Source organism: Scylla paramamosain, chromosome 7, assembly GCF_035594125.1.
Source record: "Scylla paramamosain isolate STU-SP2022 chromosome 7, ASM3559412v1, whole genome shotgun sequence".
In the NCBI taxonomy this organism is placed as follows: Eukaryota; Metazoa; Arthropoda; class Malacostraca; order Decapoda; family Portunidae; genus Scylla; species Scylla paramamosain.
In genome coordinates, this window is record NC_087157.1 from 7,317,351 (window position 1) to 7,333,178 (window position 15,828).

General features: G+C 44.7%; 1 protein-coding gene across 5 annotated transcripts in view; it reads right to left on the bottom strand.

Moving 5' to 3' along the window:
* LOC135101963 (uncharacterized) overlaps positions 1-14,599 on the bottom strand; it is a 92,163-nt gene extending 77,564 nt beyond the window's left edge. For 4 of the 5 annotated variants that reach the window (XR_010269475.1, XR_010269473.1, XR_010269476.1 and 1 more), the window contains exons 1-3: positions 14,528-14,599; positions 14,040-14,290; positions 11,987-12,298 (exon numbers count right to left, since the gene is read on the bottom strand). The gene's annotated coding sequence lies outside the window, so the exon portion shown is untranslated. Of the gene's footprint in view, positions 1-8,655; positions 9,254-11,986; positions 12,299-14,039; positions 14,291-14,527 lie in introns of those variants that run through there. The other variant, XM_064006429.1, reaches the window with a different exon arrangement.
* Between the last annotated feature and the right edge of the window lie 1,229 nt (positions 14,600-15,828).

A 15,828-nucleotide genomic window follows, 5' to 3' on the forward strand; every position in this document is an offset into this window, starting at 1 on the left:
AAGATACGTGAGAAATCTGACATTAAATGGGATTACGAGGAACATAATCGCACCACGCACACACCACACACACACACACACACACACACACACACACACACTCACCGCCGCTGCATCTCCTTGAGAGTGGAAGAAAATAAAAGCTGATTCTAAGAGTGAGAAAGGAAATAAAAGCATTGGACATAAAGATAAAAAAAATGTATAGTAGTAAATTTACTGAGTGTCAAACAATGAAAAGTGAGTCAAATTAAATACATCAGAGTCAAATGAATAGAAAGTTATAAAAAATTATACGATTAACAGAATAAATATTACAAACGTAGAAAAGCTACAAATATCAGTTCTATGAGTGAGCCAAATGAAATATGACTTACAGTGGTAAAGAAATAAATGGTTATTGGTTAGGAGTAAGTAAATAAAAACGCAAGAGTAAGAGGTAAAAATATGAATAAATACTGAATCTAAGGAATAAGAAGCATTACGGAGTTGCAGCCACGGGGTTCATCAGCCACACATCGAGTTGGCATTCCGACAAATTGAGAAAAATTCAGCATATCCATCGAGACTTTCTGACGCGCCTCCGATTAGATCTGGCGGCAACGGCCATGACGAATGAGGTAATCCATCACAAGTTCAGAGTCCATAATTAATTCAAAACGGAATGAAATGAAAGAGAGAGTTTGCGTGTGTGACTGTGTGCGTAAATATGACGTAACAAAACAAATAGCCAAAGTCATCAAGGTTTCCAAAGCCGTTCGTAGTCGTTCGTTTGAAATTTAGTAATTGGAAAAGTAATTGGAATGGCGTGAGTGAATCATTAGCGAAGTGAACGTGGCGAGATATTTTTGGTCTACAACTCGTCTGTATCGCGCGGACTGGCGGCTGATGAACGCTAATTGACTCCAGTTCGTGCAGGTGCGAGATATCCCACCACTGCCAGTAATCCAGCTGAGTATCTTCCCGTGCTTGACTGCTTGGAATTATCACGTACTGCTGCTCGTTTTCTTCAAGCCACATGGTGTTCCCTTTCAACTTTCTTAGCGAGCTGTACCACTACTACCCGTGATCAAACTGAGTATCTATTTCTATTTCACTCGAATTACCACGCACTCGTTTTCTTCAAGGCACATGACGTTCCCTTCTTAATCTCCCGGCAGTAGTAGTTCACGGGCAGGAGACTTAGACTTCTATCGTACATCAATGCTACACTCTCCCTATAAATTAACATGGGCTTTTGGTATTTATGCTCATGTATTCCTATATTCGTATGTATGTATTCCCATTTAAGCGTTGGGAGATGACCCGATTAGCATTATTTTTGTTTATTTATGTAAGATAGGTATTTGGCAAGGGGAACAAGTTATAATAAACAGGCCCACAGAAGGTGTCAGTTCCAAATGAGTACAGTCAAAAAGGATTAACTACAAACAAAAGGTTGGTGGGGAGAAACCTTACCATACTCTACCCTACTATCCCACACATCAGCATAATATCCCTATGAACCAACACGATCTTCTGGTAGCCCTTTTCTTTTTTTTTTCATGCATGTACTTCTAAGTAAGAGTAAAAAATTATTAGTATATATTATTTCTTCCCATTATTGTTCACGTCAGGAGCTGCACAATACATATTCCACGGCACGTTCTAGACAAGGAGTGCTCTGTGCGCAGGCGAGGCAGGGAACACGCTGGTCAGGGAGAGGCAGGACAGCACTCACACCCTCGAGATATGCACGCAGTCAAGCTTGTGATTACCTCTCTCTCTCTCTCTCTCTCTCTCTCTCTCTCTCTCTCTCTCTCTCTCTCTCTCTCTCTCTCTCTCTCACACACACACACACACACACACACACACACAATTTTTTTTTTCCGGGAAACAGTAACTGAGGTGAATAACTTGTATTGTCACTTCAAACAAATACGATGAATACCTTCAATCATATCCAAGGGACCTGTAATTCTTTCTCATTATTGGATTCAGGACCTGTTTGTTTTCTCGTCGTGTGACATCGCATGACATGCAAAGTAAAAATAAAATTAAAACATTAAAAATTTAAGAATTGGTAAGAGAGAGAGAGAGAGAGAGAGAGAGAGAGAGAGAGAGAGAGAGAGAAAGATTCATTACTGGATTGATTTTAAAACGAATGTCACCCTGTGGAGACAAGAAAAAAGTACAGTTTCACTTCACGTAATTAGGATGCACGTCCCAGGAGAGAAAATTATTGCAATCGGCGCTAAATTTTGGCAAAAACAATATATATAATACGAAAAGCAGGAGGAAAAAATTACTCGGCACCACATGATTACTAGCGTGCATTTGTACATTTGCTAAATAAACTGAATCTGTAATAATATTTAGTACTCAGTTCTTTTCACATTAGTACAGTTGTATAAATCCCTCTCTCTCTCTCTCTCTCTCTCTCTCTCTCTCTCTCTCTCTCTCTCTCTCTCTCTCTCTCTCTCTCTCTCTCTCTCTCTCTCTCTCTCTCTCTCTCTCTCTCTCTTACCAATTCTTAAATTTCTAATGTTTTAATTTTATTTTTACTTTGCATGTCATACGATGTCACACGACAAAAACAGCTATAAGGTCAGCAAATCAACTGAGGTATAAAACAAACAGGTCCTGAATCCAATAAGGAGAAAGAATCACAACTACGAAGCACCCAAAGTCTACACAGTAAACAACACAGGACATACTTCCTCAACCTTTTCTTTCACCTGTATGCGAATTATGTGATAAAGAGAGGCCAGCGGGGCAGCTTCCTCTTTGTTCTCTCGTAGCTCACAGCACGCGGATATTAGTTAAAGTCTCTACCCCCTAAAGTCGCGGAGGCGCAAAGGGGAGTCACGGAGATAATTGGATTTTAGGGCACCATGATTAAGGGTGTTTGACTCGGTAACTAAACGTGCATGAGGCAAAGACATAACCCTTTTCCCTCTTTCCTCTTCCCTTCCAAACTTCTCCCTGTCCTCTCTGGCCGTTCCCCTGCACCAAAATAAATTAAAAAAAAAATAAATAAATAAAAAAAAAAAAAACAGGATTTTGCACAAATAAGATAAATTTAGCTTGTCTTCCTTAGCTGAACTGAAGGAAACAGTAAAGAATGATATGAAAGTGAGTGTTTCAAGCGTTCAGATGGAAGTCATTTCAAAATCTTAAGATTCCTACCAAAAAAATATAAATAAATACAATCCTCCCCAAAAAAAAACTAAGGTCCTCAAAAAAACAGAGCAATAAAAAATAATCAAACCCAGAAATTCCATCCCAACTTCCGCAGTGAGTCATTACGTCACGAAAAAAAAAAAAAGGGTTGAGCACGTCAACACCTCGTCCACTGATGCATGGATGGAGAAATTAATCCACCGCTCCCCGTCGCCCCTGGATCCCCTGAGCGGATTGGCCCCGGGCACCTGCACACCACACGCATAAAAATCGCTCGTGATGGAATTCGAAAAGTTTTATATATTAGACTCACAAGATCCAAGGCTGATCTTGCGTCACTCTTGCTGGTAAATTGTTTCAGAGGATATTACTTGCTTTATTTCACTTATTTTACTTATCTATATTTTACTCTATATATCTATGTTTATTTATTCATTCATTTATATATTAGTTTATTTACTTATCTCCCTTATTTTTCTTATTCAAATTTCTTCCCCTTTCAAACTACGAGTACTATAAATCTATTAGTACAATTCCGCTGGTACCTTCCCTAACAAATCACTGCAGCCATCGACATCTTAAATTCATATTATTCAAACATTCCTAAATTTTCGTTTCACATATTTATTACTTTCTCACGGCAATACAGAAAGTTTCCTACACTAACCGTCAGATTAATTACAGGCATTCTGAGTCTTGCCGCGAGTGCCAGATTCCGTCAGTGCACGCCAACCACACTAACTTCCACATTGACTTGGGAGAGAAAGATTACAGCAAACTTGGAAGCTCAGACAATACCTCCCCACGCTACCTAAACCTTCCGATCTGAGGAAAGAACTTTTTTTTTTTTTTTTGGTGGGGGGAGGAGAAGGGGGAACAGAGGGATGAGTCACGGCGGAAGGAAGGAGAGGAGACAGGGAGGGAGATAGGGTGTCAGGGGTGGGGGGGAATAGAGGAGAGTCGTTCATTAAGCTAGAAGTTCACGAGTTGGAATAAAAATGGCGCAGTTTACAAACAAACAAAAAAATTAGCAACTCCCAACTTGAAATAAAATGAAAAACAAAACAAAAGAATACAAAATAAAACAGTGAAATAGTGAACACAACTGATTTTTTTTTCCTCTCGTGTTGCAACAAATGTGTGTGAGTGGTGTGGGAGAGGAGGAAGAGGGAGAGAAGTGAGAAAGGAGAGAGGTGAGAAAGAGAGAGGTGAGAAAGAGAGAGGTGAGAAAGGGAGAGAGGTGAGAAAGGGAGAGAGGTGAGAAAGAGAGAGGTAAGAAGAAAAGGAGAGAGGTGAGATAGGAAGAGAGGTGAGAGAGAGGTGGGTGTAGGTGTGGGAGAGAGAGGGAACCTAACCTGCAGGAAAAGGCACACATGAGAAGAACGAAGAAGAGAAAGATAACAATGACGAGAAGATGAAAGAGGGAGAGAGAGAAAAAGACAAGGACAAGGACAAAGAGGATGAGGAGAACGAGAGGAGGAAGACAATAATGATAATAATGAGGAGGAGGAGGAGGAGAAGCAGCAGAACAAGAAAGAGGACACGGACGAGGAGACAGAAGAGGGGTACGATACTAAGATGATAGAAGACAAGAGGGAGGACGATGACGAAAAGGGAGAGTCTGAGGAAAATTATGACAAGGTGGAGGAGGGGAAGAGAAGTAGGTGACCCTTTTGTTCCCACGGCAGGAGCAGCTGAGGGTGGGATTGTGACAGATAAAGTAAGATGCAGAGGACGGTGCTAGCGACAAGACAGGCCCTGGGAACGAAGGGTGAGAAGAGTAAGTGTGTGTGTGTGTGAGAGAGAGAGAGAGAGAGAGAGAGAGAGAGAGAGAGAGAGAGAGAGAGAGAGAGAGAGAGAGAGAGAGAGAGAGTGGAGGTATTCTCAATTCATCTCTTCGTTTTTCTTTCCCTCCTTATATCTTGCCTACCTTACCTCCTTTTTCTCCCTTGTTCCCTTGTCCCTCAGCCTTTCTTTACGCCCTGCCCCCACAGCCTCCCCAGAGCCCTGCCCTTATTCACCTGGCTCCGTCACCACCTCTTGTTCCACCGCCCCGGCCTATACAACATCCTCACTCTCTCCGGATTTTAATGAAAATGTTGGCACATAAACAAAAGCCAGGCTGAGACAAAGGTGTATATCATCCCATTCTATCGAGCACCCTTCTTCCCTGTTACTGTTCTTCCTCTTTACGAGCTCCGGATAAATTTTCCACCTAAAAAATAATAATAAAAATGGAAAAAATAAAAAAGTAATTCCTCTTACAAGACAGATCAGGTTAAAGTGATGTTAGAATAGGTTAAGAAAACTCACTACAGGGTAAAAACAGTTAGATGAGGGTCGGCTCTTATCATAGGTTTGGGTTAGGTTAGGTAACATATGGATTAGGCGAGTTAGGTTTGGTTAAGGAATTTATCAAGGAGTATTATGTTAGGTTACCATGGGAGGGTTCCTTAAGTTATGAGCCCTACCATGGAAGGGTTAGTTACGTTAGTTGGGTTATAATAGGGGTTATGTAAGTTTGTGAGTTTATCATGAACATTAGGTTTGGTCAAGGAATTTATCAAGGAGGGTTAGGATAAGTTTGATTAGGTTATCTTAGATTAGGTTAGAGAGCATTTACGGAAAAAAGTCATTACGGTCAGATTAGATTGTGGAGCTTGTCATGTGGGCGTTATCTGTGGCATAATAATTTTCATGAAAGGATCAACGTGGTGGGATTTAGATGAATGGAATACCTTCACAACCGTTCATCCATTTCTCACTTTCCTAATCTCGTACCTATCCCGTGTTCTCAAACCTATATCTCACTCTCCCTTCCCATTTTCTTTCAGCGTCGTGATTTATCGCATGACACACTGCTGTAATTAGCGTTCCGAGGATCTCCCGCCGCGGTACTTGCTGGTAAGGTATTGCTGTAACTCCACACTGACGAGGCACGCATATATACGAGGCAGTTACGTGTTGTTGCAGGTAAAGAAAAAATAACTTGATATACTTTAGGTCATTTAAGTCGTGTACCAGTAAAATTATACAAATAATTGTGCTGCTTTTATATACATACACGCATACAAACATACATATACACACAGACACAGACAGACAGACAGACACACACACACACACACACACACACACACACAGGAGAAAGAATAGCAAGAAGAAAGGAAAGAAAAAAGAACCAGTAAGTGAATGAGTGAATAAATAAATAAATGAATAAATGAATGAGTGAATGAATAAATGAATGATGGAAGGAAACAAAAGAAAGACGAAAAGAAGGAAAAATAACCTGGATCTTCAAAACAGGTACTAAACTGAGAGGAAAATATAGAAGCTTAATAATTCAGGAAAAACACGTACTTACTGGATATGCTGGTACACACACACACACACACACACACAGTAATACCTTCCATCACACAACACATAAGGCTCAGAACTAAGACCCACCGCCTGGCTAAGTGGAAAGTAACAGTCCAGCACCAACCTCTCAATCTCCGCTTCTTTCTGTCTATATTTGTCTTCTGTTTTAAAATCACTGAGTCCTTTCCATTGAGACATATCCATTAGCTTTAACAGGCCCGTGACGAAGATACCTGGCAATTAAGCTCTTCACGGAGCGAGGGAAACCATTGCCAGATTTACCTGTGGGTCCAAGAGTGGAGGAGGAGGAGGAGGAGGAGGAGGAGTGGCCTAAAATGAAAAGACTGAATTGAGAGGGAGAGACAGGGGAGAGGCAGACGATAATAAGAATGAATGAGAATAAAATAAGTGGGAGAAACGGCAGGATGAAATAAAAGATAATAATAATGTGAGTGAGAGAGCAAGTGAGAATGAAAGAAAGAGAATAAAATTAAGCTTAAGGAAATGGAATGGAGATTAAGCTAATGGCATTCTCAATTAGCACTATCATCATCCTCTTTTCAGGTGAAGTTTATGACTCCACCTGATATCCTTAGTCGGCAGAAGGCGCCTTTCTTACGCCCCGCCAACTTTATTCGGTGAAATGAAAATAAAGGAGAGAGAGCTGTCGCGGAGGTCAAATTGATGGCTTAGGGCGCCTCCTCGGTAAACGCGGCACAAGGAGACCCATACCTCCCTGCCCGTGTACACAACAGTAGCGCGGCGCAGCTCGGGAAATGTACGATGCGAGATGTATTCAATTCTGGCACGAAGCATAAAATTTGGCATCCTCCTCCTCTCCCTCTGCGTTCAATATTCACCTCGACGACTCCTTCCCGACCTAAAAAAAAGTACTTCCCATCCTTTTCCTCTCCTTAAGTACTCATCTTGACTCCTCCTCCTCCTTGACTTCCAGGTACTCTTCCTCTTCTCCCCAGTACTCCTCTCAACTCCTCCTCCTCAACATCCAAGCACTCTCTAATCTCCTCCACACTTCCCTTCCCCCTCCAACCCTCTCTACCGATACTGCAAAGCCTCTTGTTCTTCATCCTATAAAAAATATAAACGAGGAAACGCTCCGCACTTCCTAGAATCCATTTTCTCAATTTGATTTCCCGGCCAAGCGCCCTCCTCCTAGCCCTCTTCCGCCCACTTCCGCCTCCACGCTACAGGCAGGTGCGTCTGTCGTGCCTTATGCAGCCCTAATGCGTGGTTACCTGGTGAGGCTGGAAAACTAAATTGTCAAATGCTATGTTTGTCCCTCTCGATGCATTTCACGTTTTTGTGCACGAAAGATTTTGTGGCGTGCCTCTCCAAAAAATGCGTCTCAGTTTTATGTTTACTATTCTGGATGAAACACTGAACGAATCCTTGTTATTTTCGTTCGTTCAATTCAACGATCCGCCAAGCCTTGTTAATTTAAAGGAAACTCATTACCAATTCTCCAAATCGTTAATCAGAGAATAGTAAAAATTATATTAAAAATATTAAAATCACACAATTTTCGTCCTGACAAACAGACTTTGAGAGGCCACGCGGCAGACACGGAAGCCTGCCATAGGGCGCCACACGGAAGAGACGGCACAGGAGTTTGAGGTCTAGAGGGGAGAGGTTCCTGACTCTTTTGTTTAAGTGACTAACCACTACAGACTTGGGCACCGGTCCAGACCACGTCCTGGTGTGGCTAAGTGACGCGACTGTCTGGCTACGCCCCTTAACAGATGCTTTCCCTGACTCGCCACACTGTCTCTGCCTGGAAGACGCCGCCGCCCCAACACCACGGTCACGCTTGCCAGTGAAGTGAAGATTATTGTATTCACAAGTAACTTAAAGATGTGCCACAGAACCCAAAATGCATCTCAGTCAGAATCAGATGTAGTTTAGCCACCTTAGCTTCAATCCCTGGTTCCCTTATGGCAGCCATACGACAAACAAAAAGTGCAGCTGCAGGGATGAATCAACTGATACTTAATTCACTTCCATTCATTATGCAAACCACTCTGCGTCCGCATTTTATTCCAACACAAGGCCAAAAATTTCCTCCAAAACAGGCCACTGAAAGATAATATTAACTACCTTCACCTCCATACTCACCGGAGTCACTACAGCGTCAGGTGGGCCTTCCGTGCCCTCAGGAACAACCCGGGTCACTGGTCACGCTTTGCTCGCAAGTTGGCGCGACTCCTTATAACAGCCACAGATATCTCATTCCTGTGGCTCCTTTGCGTCTAAGAATCCTTTATTTTGGAAAGTAAAGCTGCTAAAGATCCTGAAAACCAAGTCCTGTTTAGAGCGCGGAGGAGATGACGGTCGCTGCACGTGGGACAGAAGCATCGAGGCACACAGACACCCTCACGCTGCCGCCCCGCCACACCCTCGCACAGCCCTACCTCAACGCCGCCTGGCACACTACTGGCGGCGCCTCGACCTCAGGTGGAAGCGCTGCCAGACACCGCCACCTGCCAGCCTCCAGACCTCCGCCGCTCACACCTGACCTTCCGCAGTGCCTCTCCCGTGCCACACAGACCCCGCCCCCCCTCCAAGCCTCATTAATCATCGAGACTGCTGTGTTTATCGCCACCTCCTCCAATCCTTCCCCATCTCAGCTGCGCAATTACAGCCTCGCAAACACCTAATTCACGCTAAACCTTCCAATCTGCCCAACACCCGTGATATTCCCACCGTCACGCCCTCCCCGCCTCCCTCCAGTAATCCGTCCTCACCGTCTGGGGTCTTCCAATAATCCCTTCGCCTCCCCAGAGTCCCACCAACTATTCCTCTTCATCACGATCCCTCCAGCTGTCCATCTTCCATCATTCCCACAAACCTCCTCCAGCCACCACCATACCACGCACTCCCCAGCCCCTTCCTCCCTTATTTGCCATCGCCAGGAAAGTTCACAGTGGAGTTATCAATCTCCCGGGACAGTCGTTGACACAGATTATCCACTGTTCATGAATAAGATATCTCCTAGAGGACGCAGGAATCGGGGCTTGGGAGTGATAAGAAGTGCCGCTGCTTCTGCCGTGAGCGAAAATTGGGTGCATATGACGAGAAATTATATTCATGCGAGTCAAAATAGGTACGTTGAACTTTAGTGATCTTAGACTGTACTCAGGCATAAACTCGTGTACGTACGTATAGTATACATAAATGCATACAAACATTTTATATGCAGAGAGAGAGAGAGAGAGAGAGAGAGAGAGAGAGAGAGAGAGGAAGGCGAGTGAGGAGTTAGCAGACAGGCAGTGACAGACAAACAAAGCAGACGAACAGACATATAAACAGAACAGATAGACCTGACAAACAGACTAACTGATTAACTGACACCACACCAAATATGTACATAAAAAAAAAACACTGCATATATTAAACCAATATAAAACAAGTTCTGAAACCCTCCCAAATCCAAAACACAAACAGCGACCGAGGCGAGGAGGTCATCTGGGTAACTCCTCTTGGTGCTGGTAGGTCTCGGTAATTTCTTCAGAAACTATAAGTGAATTACTGAGAGCAAATTAGTTTATCCTGAGAGAGTCATTACCTTGTGCCCAACATGTTGTAACTTAATTATTTGCATTAGCACGTAGAGAAAAACCTGTCAGAAGGAAGAGCGTCAGCTGTGGGCGGCGGGAACAAATTCTAGTGTGACAGATTCTTCACACTGCTCTCGTCTTTCCGTTCACTTAACCTTTCCTCCTATCCTTTTATGCTGCTCAGACTACCCATTTTTCCTTCCTCTCCCATGTTATTACTTTTAAATACCCAAACTCTCTCTCTCTCTCTCTCTCTCTCTCTCTCTCTCTCTCTCTCTCTCTCTCTCTCTCTCTCTCTCTCTCTCTCTCTCTCTCTCTCTCTCTCTCTCTCTCTCTCTCTCTCAAATATTATAACACCATTCAAATAATTTTCGCTGACTTGCAGATTTGTCGCTTTACTCAATCACCTTCAGTACCAACACGCGATTCAATTAAACATTTGATCTATTTAACACTTGTAAATGCTTGATATGAAAATATCACACCTTTGATCTGACAGACCGTCATTCGCAAAGCCATTAGTGGTTGTGTCCGGCATCACCCACACTACTAAAACGCTGACCAATATTTGTTTATTTGAATTACACAATTAAACTTTTAATCCATCACAAAATGGCAGCGCTCATATCAATCGAAAGCAGTCCATAGAGCGACAGTGTCCCCCTGCGTTCAAATAAAGCGCTATTCACGGAATGGCTATGAGTGTGTTTGGGAAAATTGAACTGTGATAACGGTATATCTTGAAAACACAACAATCTCTCTCTCTCTCTCTCTCTCTCTCTCTCTCTCTCTCTCTCTCTCTCTCTCTCTCTCTCTCTCTCTCTCTCTCTCTCTCTCGTACACACACACACACACAATTTTTTTTTTCCGGGAAACAGTAACTGAGGTGAATAACTTGTATTGTCACTTCAAACAAATACGATGAATACCTTCAATCATATCAAAGAGAACTGTAAGCTGTTTTCTTTTTCTTTTTTTTTTTTTAGAAAACATAATCAATACATATATAAAAGAGCAAACATATTTAGAGAATGTCTTTGTGTGTGTGTGTGTGTGTGTGTGTGTGTGTGTGTGTGTGTGTGTGTGTGTGTGTGTGTGTGCGCGCGCGCGAGCGCGTGCGCGTGTGTGCGTGTGCGTGTGCATGTGCGTGTGCGTGTGTGTGTGTGTGTGTGTTCGTGTGCGTGTGTGCGTGTTCGTGCTTGCGTGTGTGTGTGTGCGCGTGTGTGTGTGCGCGTGTTGTGTGCGTGTATGTGCGTGTGCGTGTGTGCGTGCGGGTGTGCGTGTGCGTGCGAGCGTACGTGTGCGTGCGACTGAATGTGTGTGCGAGTGTGCGTTTGCATGCGATTGTGTGTTTGCGTGCGAGTGTGCGCGTGCGTGCGAGCGAGTGTGCGTGCGAGTGTGCGTGAGGATGTGCGTGAGGGTGTGCGTGTGCGTTTGAGTGCGAGTGCGAGTGCGAGTGTGCATGTGCGTGCGAGTGTGCGTGTGCGTGCGAGTGTGCGTGCGAGTGTGCGTGCGAGTGTGCGTGTGCGTACGAGTGTGCGTGCGAGTGTGCGTGCGTGCGTGTGCGTGCGAGTGTGCGTGTGCGTGCGAGTGTGCGTGCGTGTGCGTGTGCGTGTGTGCGTGTGCGTGTGTGCGCGTGCGAGTGTGCGTGCGAGTGTGCGTGTGTGTGTGTGTGTGTGTGCGTGCGTGTGTGTGCGTGCGAGTGAGCGTGTGTGTGCGAGTGTGCGTGTGTGTGCGTGCGTGCGAGTGTACGTGTGTGTGCGAGTGTACGTGTGCGTGCGAGTGTACGTATGCGTGCGAGTGTGCGTGTGTGCGTGTATGCGTGTGTGTGTGTGTGTGTGTTCAAGTACAATGCAATAAAGACCATAACGTCACCACAAGCACTGTACCTTGGCTCGGCGGTGATGACGCATACATCCAGGAGGCTGCGGGAGGCTGTAAGGGACAAGGCGGGCGAGGACGAGGATTGCTGCAGGGGATGATGGCTGGCTGTCCCCATCCGGCGTGTTGGGGTTCACACAAGACCAACTCGCAACACACCTCCACTCCCCTCACAAGCTCCAGTATGAGGGAAAGGAGGCAGGGAATGGTATATCACACACATCCCTTTCTTTCTCTATTTCTCTCTCCTCACTCACTCGCTCGGTTTTCCAGCGTCTCACTGTCTCCCTTTCTTCCTTTTCCTATGTTTCACACCACATCTGGGCAGAAAAATACATACTATAATCTTAAAACCACACTTTTCAAATATATCCAGTCATAAGCATTGCAGATTCATGCATATTGAGTGTCTCAGCAAATGAAGAAAACTTTTTATAGAAAACCTTTTATGAATGACCTTAATGAGAGGAGAGGGAAGAGGGACCGCACCACACAGGGAGACCTCCCTGTCCCTTCCTTTCCGTGTTCTCCCCTTCCCTCTCTCTCTCAAGCCTGCCCTCACCTTCCTGTCCCTTTCCTTTTCTTTCCTTCCCTGTTCTTCCCTCTACTCTCTTCCTCGCCCCGACTTTATTGTTTCTTTTCTTTTCTTCCCTATTCTTCCCTCCTTTCTTACTCGCCCCGACCTCCCTGCCCATTTTCTTTCCTCCTCTGCTCCTTCCTTCCTTCCCTTAACTCCGTTCCGACTCCCCTATTCCTTTTCCTCCCTTTCTCCTCCCTTCCTTCCCTCGGCCTCGCCCTGAATTCCTATCCCTTTCTTTTTCCCCCCCCTCTCTCTTCCTTCTCTCAGACCCGACCCGACCCCTTCATTCCCTCCATCCCTCCGCCCAGCACCATCCACCCCACCCAGCCTGGCTCTTCCCTCTAGAGGAAGGTCTAATTAGCAGTAATCAGCAGGTACCGGAAGGACCTGATTATGCCGCCTTGTGAGGGTAAATTCTCAGCATTATGAATATTTAAGAAAAGGCCGGCACTTGTTCTAATGTAACCTGTTGAGTCAGACATTTAGGTATGAAAATATGGGGCTGAAAATTGGAAGGTACGTAATTAGCGATATTTACAGACTACAACGAGGAGGAGGAGGAGGAGGAGGAGGAGATGGCGGTGATGGTAGTGGTGACGGAGAAGAATACTAGAAGTTACAGTAGTAGTGGTGGTGTTGGTGGTGGTGGTGGTAGTAGTAATAGTAGTAGTAGATGTAACAGTACAGTATGCATCACTTAAGTATGCCCTTCAATCCCGTTTTCCTTCTAGGCATAAAAGAAAACCAGCAGACAGGCGACTGCTCTAATGGCGCCCGTCACCAGCACGCTCTACCTCCGTGGAATAGTAACGTCACAGCCTTTATATGATTCTTTTGAGTTAGAGAATAGACTGTCAAGTTGATACATAACCCAAGTCATATACACCTATTTAAACTACTCCATTCCACGCAACGAGAGAAGCAATAACACCTTTCATGTTATAATTACCCTATTTTCCTTCTTTTCTATAATTCCTTTGAGTTAGAGGATAGATTACCACTTTTTTTTAATAACAAAATTAATATAATTACCTAAACCACTCAATTCTACGTGACAGGAAACAATCATCTTTTCCGTTCTCTTTACCCTTCTTTCCCCCCCCCCTTCTCAACAATGAACAGTACAAGGTGGGCCACGAGATTGTCCCTTTCCACTAGAAGTCGCCTGGGCTAAGAGTGTGAATGTAAGTGAAAGCGTGGTGCCTTGTCTGGAGCACCCCGTTAGGGATTGCCGGCCTGAAACACTTCCCTGTCACATTTCCACTACAATCGAAAGGTTCTAATTGAAGTTACATGGGTTTCAAGAATGTTTTATATGGTTCTAGTGACAGATTAACAAGATTTCTACGTTATTACCAGAACACTCTTGAGAAGCCGGCCAATCATTTGTGTGGCCTTTGATAATAGTCGTAGTGAGAGAACAATGAGTTTTACAATACAGGCCATAGATAGAGAACAAAAAACACTGCAGCATATCTTACCTCACCACAAGTCACGCAAGTCAAGCTTCTCATCCAACACCAGCTAACAAAGGAAGGAGGCACCACACACCCGCCGCAGACCACCACTAACGCCGTTGTGCTGCAGGGTGGGAGGTCCAGGGCGGGAAGGAGGGGGAAGCAAGGAAGGGGCTTGACCAATAGGATCCTTGAACTGTGTCACGTGATTACAGCAATAGTTACACCCCTCCTTCTCCTCCCCGCCTTGTTAAGAGCGAGTGATCACGTAGGTCCTTTGTTTGGAAATAGATAAGTAGGAAGATACACAGTTAGAAAGATAGATGCACACACACACACACACACACAGAGAGAGAGAGAGAGAGAGAGAGAGAGAGAGAGAGAGAGAGAGAGAGAGAGAGAGAGAGAGAGCACACTTATAATACATACATACATACATACATACATAAATACGCATATACAAACGTACATAAACAGAGTACATGAACACCACTAATCAGGCGGAAACATACAGATGGACAGCACGAGAGAAACAGATACCACGTTGTTTATGTATCGATGAGTGTACTGGTGGGGAAGACAACACTGCGGGGGAGAGGCCGAGGAGACAGTAGAGGCAGCGGGGAGGTGCGAGAGGCGTGAACCTGCCTGCGCGGCGCCTCACTTGTGCCGCTTGTTTACCAAAGGCAACATAAAAACCTGTTTGCTAATTTCCTCGTGCCTGCTGGGGGTGAGGGAAACTGTGCAATGTGTGTGGATATGTTTCCTTTACTGCTTCTACTCGTTGGCGTCACTTCTACCTCTTCTGCTGTTAATAACGATGGTGATGATGATCCAATAGCTAGTTGAGTAAAATACTACTCCTCCTCTGAATTGACACCCCCTCAACTTTTTCTTCATTTACTTCTGCAACATTCGCGGTCTAAGATCTAATTTTCAATCTGTAGAACACCACCTCTCCTCTTCTAAACCTCATCTTCTTTTCCTCACTGAAACTCAGGTGTCTGAGGCAACTGACAGTAGCCCCTTTTCTGTTCCCTCCTACTTTCTCTATCCTCATTTTCGATCCAAAGCTGGATGCTGCGTTTATGTGCGCAATGACTTAACCTGCTCTCGTGCCCACGCTCTTGAATCTTCCGAGTTTTCCACCATCTGGCTTCGACTACAGAGTCATTCTCATACTAAATTTATCTGTGCTGTATACCTCTCTCCTAACTCCTCTGACTATAAGAAATTCTTTGACTACTTAACTTCCAAAGTGGAGCACATTCTGACCCTCTTCCCTTTTGCAGAGATCTCCATTCTTGGAGACTTCAATGTTCACACCCAGCTTTGGCTTTCCTCTCCCTTCACTGACCATCCTGGTGAACTAGCCTACAACTTTGCTATCCTCCATGACCTAGAGCAATTGGTGCAACACCCTACTCGTATTCCTGACCGTCTTGGAGATACGCCCAACATTCTTGACCTTTTCCTGACCTCTAATCCTTCTGCTTATGCTGTTACCCTTTCTTCTCCGTTGGGCTCCTCCGATCACAATCTCATATCTTTATCTTGTCCTATCACTCCAATCCCTCCTCAGGATCCCCCTAAGCGAAGGTGCCTCTGGCGTTTTGCCTCTGCTAGTTGGGGGGACCTGAGGCGGTATTTTGCTGATTTTCCTTGGAATGACTACTGCTTCCGTGTCAGAGACCCGTCTTTGTGTGCTGAGCGCATAACAGAGGTGATAGTGTCTGGCATGGAGGCGTACATTCCTCACTCTTTTTCTCGTCCTAAACCTTCTAAACCTTGGTTTAACACAGCTTGTTCTCGT